The sequence below is a fragment of the Balaenoptera ricei genome, chromosome 3 (assembly GCF_028023285.1).
Source record: "Balaenoptera ricei isolate mBalRic1 chromosome 3, mBalRic1.hap2, whole genome shotgun sequence".
NCBI lineage: Eukaryota > Metazoa > Chordata > Mammalia > Artiodactyla > Balaenopteridae > Balaenoptera > Balaenoptera ricei.
This window is the reverse complement of record NC_082641.1, coordinates 963,969-972,961: the sequence shown is the minus strand read 5'-3', so window position 1 is coordinate 972,961 and position 8,993 is coordinate 963,969. Positions and strand designations below refer to the sequence as shown.

The following is an 8,993-nucleotide window of genomic DNA, read 5'->3' as shown; positions in this document are numbered from 1 at the left end:
GACCACATGCGAATGAAACTAGGAAATATTCTAGTGGGTAGACACGAATGCTGAGAATGCCAATCAATGGAGATGGATGCTATTTGAACCAGGTGATGGGTGGACCAATCACAAACCACTGAGCTCATCGTTGGCATAAATTAAAACCTGAGTTTCCAATGAAAATATTTGTGCCTTTGCCTTCTCTCTCCCTCTCCCAAATGGCGGCCTCAGCAAAAAAGAAGAATAAGAAGGGGAAGAGTGTCTCCCTGGCAGACTTTCTGGCTGAGGATGGAGGGAATGGTGGAGGAAGCACCTATGTCCCCAAACCAGACAGCTGAGCTGATGAAACAGGCGACCTAGAAGGACATGTTTCAACCACTGGCACAGTAATGATGGTGACGTGTGTAGGGCACCTCCAGTTGACCGTTCCATCCTGCCCACTGCTCCACGGTCTGCTCGGGAACCCAATATCGACTGGAGCCATCTTCCCAAATTACCACCCTACACTGCTTTTCTAGGGAACCTGCCCTATGATGTGACAGAAGACTCCATTAAGGAATTCTTTAGAGGATTAAACATCAGTGCAGTGTGTTTACTGGGTGAACCCATCAATCCTGAAAGGCTGAGAAGTTTTGGTTATGCTGAATTTGAGGACCTGGATTCCTTACTCAGTGCCCTGAGCCTCAGTGAAGAGTCTCTAGGTAACAGGAGAATTCGAGTGGACGTTGCTGATCAAGCACAGGGTAAAGACAGGGATGATCGTTCTTTCGGCCGATATAGAAATCAGGATTCTGAAAAAACAGATACAGATTGGAGGCCCGTCGTGCTGCAGCTTTGATGGCTACCCACCTAGAAGAGGTGATGAAGGCTTAGAGACAAGTATCGAGACCGTTATGATTCAGACCGATATCGTGATGGGTATCGGGACAGTTACCGTGATGGTCCACGCCAGGACATGGATCGATATGGAGCCAAGATTGCTATGATCACGGAGGCAGCAGAGATTACAATAGAGGCTGCAATGCCAGAATGGGCAGTGGCAGAAGAGCGTTTGGTAGTGAGTACCATAGGGTGACGTCTACAGAGGAGGTGAAGGCTGCTATAAAGACAGATATGACAGACAAGATGACCAGTCATGGAGCTCCAGAGATGCATACTCTTGGGATGACTGTAGGCATGATGACAGATGTCCCCGCAAAGACCCAAACTGAACCTAAAGCCTCGGGGTACTCCTAAGGAAGATGATTCCTCTGCTAGCATATCCCAGTCTAGTCGAGCAGCCTCTCTCTTTGGAGGAGGAGAGCCTGTTGGCACAACTGCTAGAGAACAAGTAGAAGAGCCACTACAGAAGGAACAGGAGAAACTGCAACGTCAGCTGGATGAGCCAAAGCTAGAACAACGGCCTCTGGAGAGACACCCAAGCTGGCGAAGTGAAGAAACTCAGGAACGGGAATGGTCGAGGACAGGAAGTGAATCATCATGGACTGGGACCTCAGCCACATCTGGCAGACATGCACGACGGAGAAAGAGTGAGAAGTCTCTAGAAAATGAAACACCCAATAAAGAGGAAAACTGTCAGTCTCTAACTTCTAAGCCTCCCAAACCTGAACTGCCTCTAAAGGTAACGCCAGCCCCTCCACCAAAGGAGAATGCTTGGGTGAAGCAAAGTTCTAACCCTCCTGCTCAATCTCAGAGCTCAGACACAGAGCAGCAGTCCCCTACAAGTGGCGGAGGGAAAGTAGTCACAGCTCAACCATCTGAGGAAGGACCAGCAAGGAAAGATGAAAATAGAGTAGATGGGGTGAGTGTCCCAAAAGGCCAAAGTGGGAACTCCAGCCGTGGTCCAGGAAATGGAGGGAACAAAGACCACTGGAAGGGGTCAGGTAGGAAAGATGGCAAGAAGGATCAAGATGCCAGATCTGCACCTGAGCCAAAGAAAACTGAAGAAAATCCAGCCTCTAAGTTCAGTTCTGCAAGGAAGTATGCTGCTCTCACCACTGATGGTGGAGATGAAAATGAGGGAGAAGATTATACCAAATAGACCTCTGCATTCTGTGCTTTCTCCTAGTCTCTCTCCCCCCTGGAACATTCGAGAGCAAATCAAAACTCTATCCAGACAAGAAAAAATAAAACTCACCATCTCTGGAAAAAAAAAATTTGTAAAAAGCACATACTCTTCCCATTCTCAAAGAAGTGTCTTCACTTTGTTTCTTAGAGACCTCCAACCCCATGTAAACTGTCTAGTTGTAAAGTGTGCTCGACACCCAACCACACACTCCAGAGTTGCTGGGACACTCACGATGTTCTCTTCACAATTTCTCTACAGTCCTGGGATTGTTGATTATAATACTGACTGTATATTTACCTAAGAAGCTTTCTAAAAATCCAGTATGAACAAATTCACAAGTCAAAAAACGTATTGTCAAATTATGCATCCTGCTTTTGAATTCAGGAGTGATGGTCACCAGCTCCGGCAGATGAAAGATGGGGTCACCTTCTTTGACATGCCTTCCACGGAGAAATGGGGTCTATGTCCCCTCCCCTTGGACCTGGGCCAGCTCTGTGACTGCTGACTAATAGAACACAGAGAAATGATGTGACTTTCCAAATCCAGGTCTTAAAAGAATGGCAACTTCCTCTTCTGGTCTCTTGGAAAACTCACTCTTGGAGCCCAAGGTAACCGTGGAAGAAGTGTGGCTCCCTTGCTGGAAAGATCATCTAGACAGACCTTTAGACAAACGGAGGGGACGAGAGGCCCAGATGGGTCTGCCTTCGAGCCATCCCGTTCAAGGTACCTGAGAAGTGAGAGAGAAATCCACATGAAAAGTGGACCCTCCTGCTGCAGCCACCTAGCCTGGCATGGATCAGTGAAACCTACTCAAAAAATCCCTTCCTGCACTCCTGAACCTACAAACCTTGAGCAAATAAATGGTTTGTTTCAAAGTATGAAGTTTGGAGATAATTTCCAAATATTTCACAGTAATATCTTCCAGGAACTGAATTTGGTCCAGGGAGTGGGGACCCACCATACCAAAAACTTCAGACAAGTGGCTGGAAGGGCCTTGAGCTGATGGTGGATGAGGGTTTGAAGGACAGTAAGAAGATCGTCATTTGGGGGCTAGAGAGAAGGCAGCCCGCACTACACAGCAGCAGAAAATCCAGATGCAACACATCCCACGGCAGCACAGAGAGGAGAAAATAAACTTACTGAGCTGGTGGATTTGGTGACAGATATTTCCTGGCAGAAAGCTGAAAGTACCAACAAATTTCCTAGACACATGTGATAGGATACAGACAGAGAGATGAGGGTATAAAAATATAAATAAATAAGAAATATTTAGTTTTCAGACAGAATTAGAGGAAACATAAACTGGGACCTGCTGAGTCAAAAAATAAAACTGCCTCTTGACTGGAGCCTCTTCAGTCTGAAAAAGATTCTCAAAATAAGAAATGACCTCAGGGAAAACATCAAACCAGGGTGAGCACAGTTAAATGGTGGCCTTAGTATGAAGATCTCCGGGGGTAGTTGTAAGACCCTTTGTTGAGACCTTAGAAGTATGTCAAGACATGTATATTAAGATCTCCAAGAATCTTAAGAATCCTTTCAACTTGACTAGAAGGCAGCTAAGGGTCTTATGACCCTGGCCCCGTAGCTCCTGACGTGCAGTCCTGGAAGGGCCTGCTCCAGAAAGAGATGTGGTATAAACAGAATATGTCATAATCTGATACACAGGAATCGCACAAGGTTTTTAAAGAAAATATATCCTCTAAGACTGAAAGAGGCAGAGACAGGACAAATACAGGACGTTGACTTTCCCCCAATTTTCACACACAGGAAGCAGGCAGAGAAGTCTTCTGATCTAGAAACATCTGCCATTTCTTATGGAAAAGGAAGGATGTCTCAGAGGACAGAACCAAGGGCAGGAAGGTCTCAGTCAAGTAACTGGCAACATGTGCCTGGTTGGACATCTGGGTTGCTGGGGACCAGTGACTTCACATGCTCTCTGCTGTCCCATTTTTTGAGCAGGCATGTCTACTTTATCCTGTGTACATCTCACCATTTTACACTGGATGCAAGAGGGAAAGATAATTTGTCTTCTTAGCTCAGAGCTTTTAAGATCAAAAGGAACCCTTTTAATGGAATAGTGCCCAAGGATCCTTATCCCTTGGTCTGATTTAGTTTAGGAAATCCTGGACTTTGAGCCTGAACCTGATGTTGTAATGAGATTAAACTTGCAGGGATCTTGGGAGGGAAGATGAGTATATTTCACATGTAGGAGAAATGTAAACAATTCCTGGCCAGAGAGAACACTGAGGCCATTTCAAGATGGACATAAATGCATTCACTCTCCCTGCTTTGGGGTGTGGGACCTCTGTCACCTCTCCTTAAATCTGGACAAGGCTTGTGACTGCTTCACATGACAGAATGTGGCAGATATGGCCCCGGTTTCCAGACGCAGACGTAAGAGGTAAGGGAGGCCTCCACTCTCTCTCTTTTGGATACCCGGTGGGTCACCATGTCAACAGTCCAGCTACCATGCTGGGGGCCATGGGGTGAAGCCCTGAGACCACGTGGAGTGGGGAAGGACATAGCTGCCCATCAGGCACCAGACGTGTGAGTGAAGGAACCATCTCAGAAGTGGACCCCCAGCCAGCACCTCAAAGACCAGGGACAAGCCATCCGGCTGAACCCTGCCTCAGCTTCTGGCCACAAAATCTGGGGCGAAACAAGATGGTGGCCTTAAGCCACTGTTACACAGTGTTTGTGGCCTTGGAAGTAGCTGAAATATCCTCCTTATAATTTGTTGGCTTCATGTCTCTAAGAAACTTTAATGAGAGTTAATACTCCCTGACTCAGCCTCCAGGCAAGCAGAATGGCTACCAGGTTACCAGGGCAACCAAGGCTCCTGTGATTCATCTAAGATTAGATGGCAACAGCCTTGCACGAGGACAGCAGCTGTATTGCTCACCCCCTCCTCTAAGCCCTGAATTTTCATGAAACTTGGCATCTCCAGAGCCTACTTAGACTGTAACTTACCTTTTAAGTGAATGTCCTTTTCCCCAATTAAACTAGACTTGCAGTAGAAGGTGCAAGGAAGCCAATTTCCAGACTCAGAGCTGGCAGATCCTTTAAGAGCAGTCATTTCTGAGCTGTTTCAGGTCATGATTGCTTTTCCTAACATTAGTTATACTAGAAATGATAAAATATTTACGTACGAGTGTTAAATCTTTATGTCCTTAGACTACAGACATTTAACATCTATTGAAGCTTTCATTTACTCGGCCTATCAGTTTTCTGCAATTTGGCCATCCAGTGATTAACCAAAACTGAAAGTTTGTTTCTCATGAATTTTTGAAAGCCCCTCTACATTTTTATCAAAGTCTTATAACAAAGAGGAGCTATGAAAAGTATTATTTCAAAAGTTGAGAAAACGAATATTTGAACTTTCTTATCGGAGCTCAGAGTCTTAACTGTGAACTGTCCCATGAGCTACCCTATACCCTCAGTTTGCTCCGGAACCAACCAGAAGAGCAGAAAAATATTTGTTGGTTTGCTTCTTTATGCAAAACCTGTCAGCCCCAAATCAGCAAGTGTTCCATGGAATAGATCTGTGATGGGACCTGTGGGGTGTTATTATGAAGATACACACTTTCTCATAATACTGTTATGTCACTCCCAAGCCCAAAGGAGAGGTACAGAACCTAAGATTTGTTATTTGTAGGCTTTTCATGCTAATGGAAAACTATGTGTAAATTCTGCCCCTTTCCGATGATTGGTCATTCTCTTCAGTAAATTATCATCTAAAAATCAGAAAAGCATTCCATATAAAAGACAGATGGGGACTTCCCTGGTGGCGCAGCGGTTAAGAATCCACCTGCCAATGCAGGGTACACGGGTTCAATCCCTGGTCCGGAAAGAGCCCACATGCCATGGAGCAACTAAGCCCGTGCGCCACAACTACTGAGCCTGCGCTCTAGAGCCCGTGAGCCACAACTGCTGAGTCCGCGTGCCACAGCTACTGAAGCCCGAGCTCCTAGACCCCATGCTCCCTAACAAGAGAAGCCACCGCGATGAGAAGCCCGTGCACCGCAAGGAAGAGTCGCCCCCGCTCGCCGCAACTAGAGAAAGCTCACATGCAGCAACAAAGACCCAACACAGCCAAAAAAAAAAAAAAAAAAAACAGACAGATGTATGTGTTGAATAACAAACAGTTTGGAATAAAGCAATATTATTTCCAATGTGGCTTATGCTATAAATATGGAACCTACAACAATAAAATTATTTAGAAAATAATATTGCAGATTTTTAATTCTTTGACTTTTAGCTGTAAGACTTGAAAAATACCTTCAGCCTTAGTTCATCTGAACTGCCAAAGTTCTAAAATCCCAGTTGATTAGAGCTTTATTCTTAGTAAACAACAATTCTGAGAAATTGAAAGATATATTTTCTGTGCAGTTCATGTATTCATTTCATTGTACAACACAACCCAGGAGATTTGAGGCATTTAAAAGAAATTTTCCTGTTTTCTCTCCCTGGCAATTGATTCTCACAGTACAGACTCTGCCATTTCGCCTGCTGACAACCCCGGCTGGTGGGTGAGGTGCCTGCCAGGCCCCGACTCCCGGCTTCTCAGTCTCCCTTCCGGACTCCGTGGCCAAGCGGCCAGCCTCTCAAGTGGTGGCCTTGGTCCATCGGGAAGGCCAGTCTGAGACAAGGATGGGAACCGCATCATGGGACCGTCGCTCCTCTCGTCAGCCCTGTGAGCCCCCAGATTCCCGCCTCCTGCCCCACGGCTGCCCCCTGCACCCTCCACCCTCAAGGCCTCTGAAGGGGCCAAGGCTGATGCTGGGCTTCTGGTCAACCCGCTGGGCACCCTAGTTCCTCTCTGGCGACCACAGCTCCCACATCGGCGGTTTAACCCCCCAGCTCGTGGTGGGCCCGTGGTCCATCTGGGATCTCGGCAACCCCACCCTGAGCCTCCGGCATCTGTGCTCAACACGGTGGCGCGTTGAGGGACGGGCCAACTAGAAGACCTCTTCACCCTCCCAGAGGGGCATCGAGGCCAGGAAGGAGGGAGCAAAGACACAGTCAAAAACGAACCAAAAACAGCTACCTGCGATGCAGAGGAAGCATGTTGTGCGGTGTGGATGGGAGAGGGACGCTAGCCGAGCGGGTGGCCAGAGGGAAGGGGTAGTGGGCGGGGGAAAGGTCTCAGGTCTGAACGAAGGGACGAGCACCCCGTGAGGAGCTGGTGGGCGACCTGAAGGCAGGTGCCAGCCCAGCTCACAGCAGACCGCAGAGGCCACATGCAGTCCCACGGGGATGGCACGCGGGCAAGCGAAGGTGAGGCTGATCCATCGATGAAATGCCAGCTGAGGGTCCCAAGCTGGGAAGCAGCATGATGTGAGTTACATTTTTCGGGGTCTCTCTGACAGCAGTCAGGCAGGAGGCAGACCAGAGTGGACGCAGGGAGGGCAGGACTCAAGGCAAGAAGTGACCGAGCCCTGGAACTCCAGCGCGAGAGGGCCTGGAGAGCGGGCAGGTCCCCCTTGGAGCCCAGTTGGCCGACTTGCTGTTGGTTGATTGGGGGCGGGCGTGAGGGGAGCGGGGATCGCCGGGAGATCCCCAGGATGTTCTACCAAGAGGAGGAAACTGGATGGGAGGTGGAAGAGGCACTGACCCTTAGCCAGGTCCCCCCGAGCTCTGGGCCTGTCGCTGGGCTGAGGTCACCGTGGGCCTCTCTGCCCAAGCCACGCTCAACAGGACCCGAGGCTGCTGTGGGCCCATAGGTGACCCCGCTGCTGCCCTGTCCCCGTCCACTGCCCTCCCCACAGGGCTGCGGGCCTCCAGCGGGCTCTCCGGGCGGGAGATAGGGAGGGGCTGCTATCGGGCCCTCATCCGGGACAGTGCAGGCATCCCCCAGCCCGCATCGTCCCCCCTCCTGCAGCTCTGACCAACCGCGTGGCCTCTGCTGACCTCCTGTTCCAGGTCTCAGGACCGAGGTTTCGAGAACGGTGGGAGAGGAGGAGCCCACTTGGCTAGTGGTACCCACAGACAGGCAGCCTCCCTGACGCTCATCCGACCGGGAACTCGGCTGGGGTCCCAGGACAGGCTGACCCCGAGGACAAACCCCTCTATTTCTGAAAGACAGCAACACGTGTCTCACCTGCAGGAGTGGGGGCTGACTTTCCGGAAAGCACCACCACCCAACGGCGAGACCCACTCCGTTCTGATGCTGGGAGGGTCCCAGCTAAGGGGTCCAGCACACGCTCGGTCGCGTGGTCGTATATGTTGTATCCGCAAAGCCCCGGGAAATGCAGAAACGCAGCCCCCCAACCAGCCCATCCTGGGAGGCCCTGAAGAGGCTCCAGGTCATTCAGAGGAAGGTCCCTCTAAGGCAACCGACAAACAGAACCCACGGCCCAGCCCCACGATTCGGCCCCAACCCCGCCGTGGAGAACATTCCTCGCTGTGCAGTCGCAACGGGCAAAGCTGTCCCAGGCGGCTGAGTTTGGGATGATTGTTTCCAGACCCGTTTCTCCCCTCCTTGTTCTAAGCTTCTAGCGTGACCACGGGAGTCCGTAGATTCCCATATGGGGACACTATTTGGTGAATGGGTTTAACCAATGACTCGGTCCTGGGGTTTCTTTCTTCACCTCAGGAACCTGATGCCACCAAGCCTGATCTTCAAATTATTTATCAGTCTCGGCAGAAAAGTGAAAACTGACGTCTAGTTAGAAGGAAGCCCTCTGTCTGCTCATAACACTCGCCCTAAGGGTTGAGGTCATTGTACCTGCAGCCTCCTGGGACACGCAAATCATTTCCCAGTCACATTTTCTAAAAGATAACAGTGGCATTACAATTGAATTCACTGGGTAATGATAAAAATTTTAAAACACTCTCTATTTAAATCAAGTCATTATTTTGCTGATTCTTCTGTGCTTCGCAATCACAAGTTTCAAAACGGCTGATTAGCCATAAATCAAAATGTAAGGCTCTGGTATGATTT

The 8,993-nt window shown here is 49.1% G+C and overlaps 1 pseudogene; it reads left to right on the top strand.

Annotated features, from left to right (window-relative positions):
• Window positions 1-200: 200 nt before the first annotated feature.
• Window positions 201-2,023, top strand: LOC132363515 (eukaryotic translation initiation factor 4B-like; annotated as a pseudogene).
• The last annotated feature ends 6,970 nt before the right edge of the window (window positions 2,024-8,993 follow it).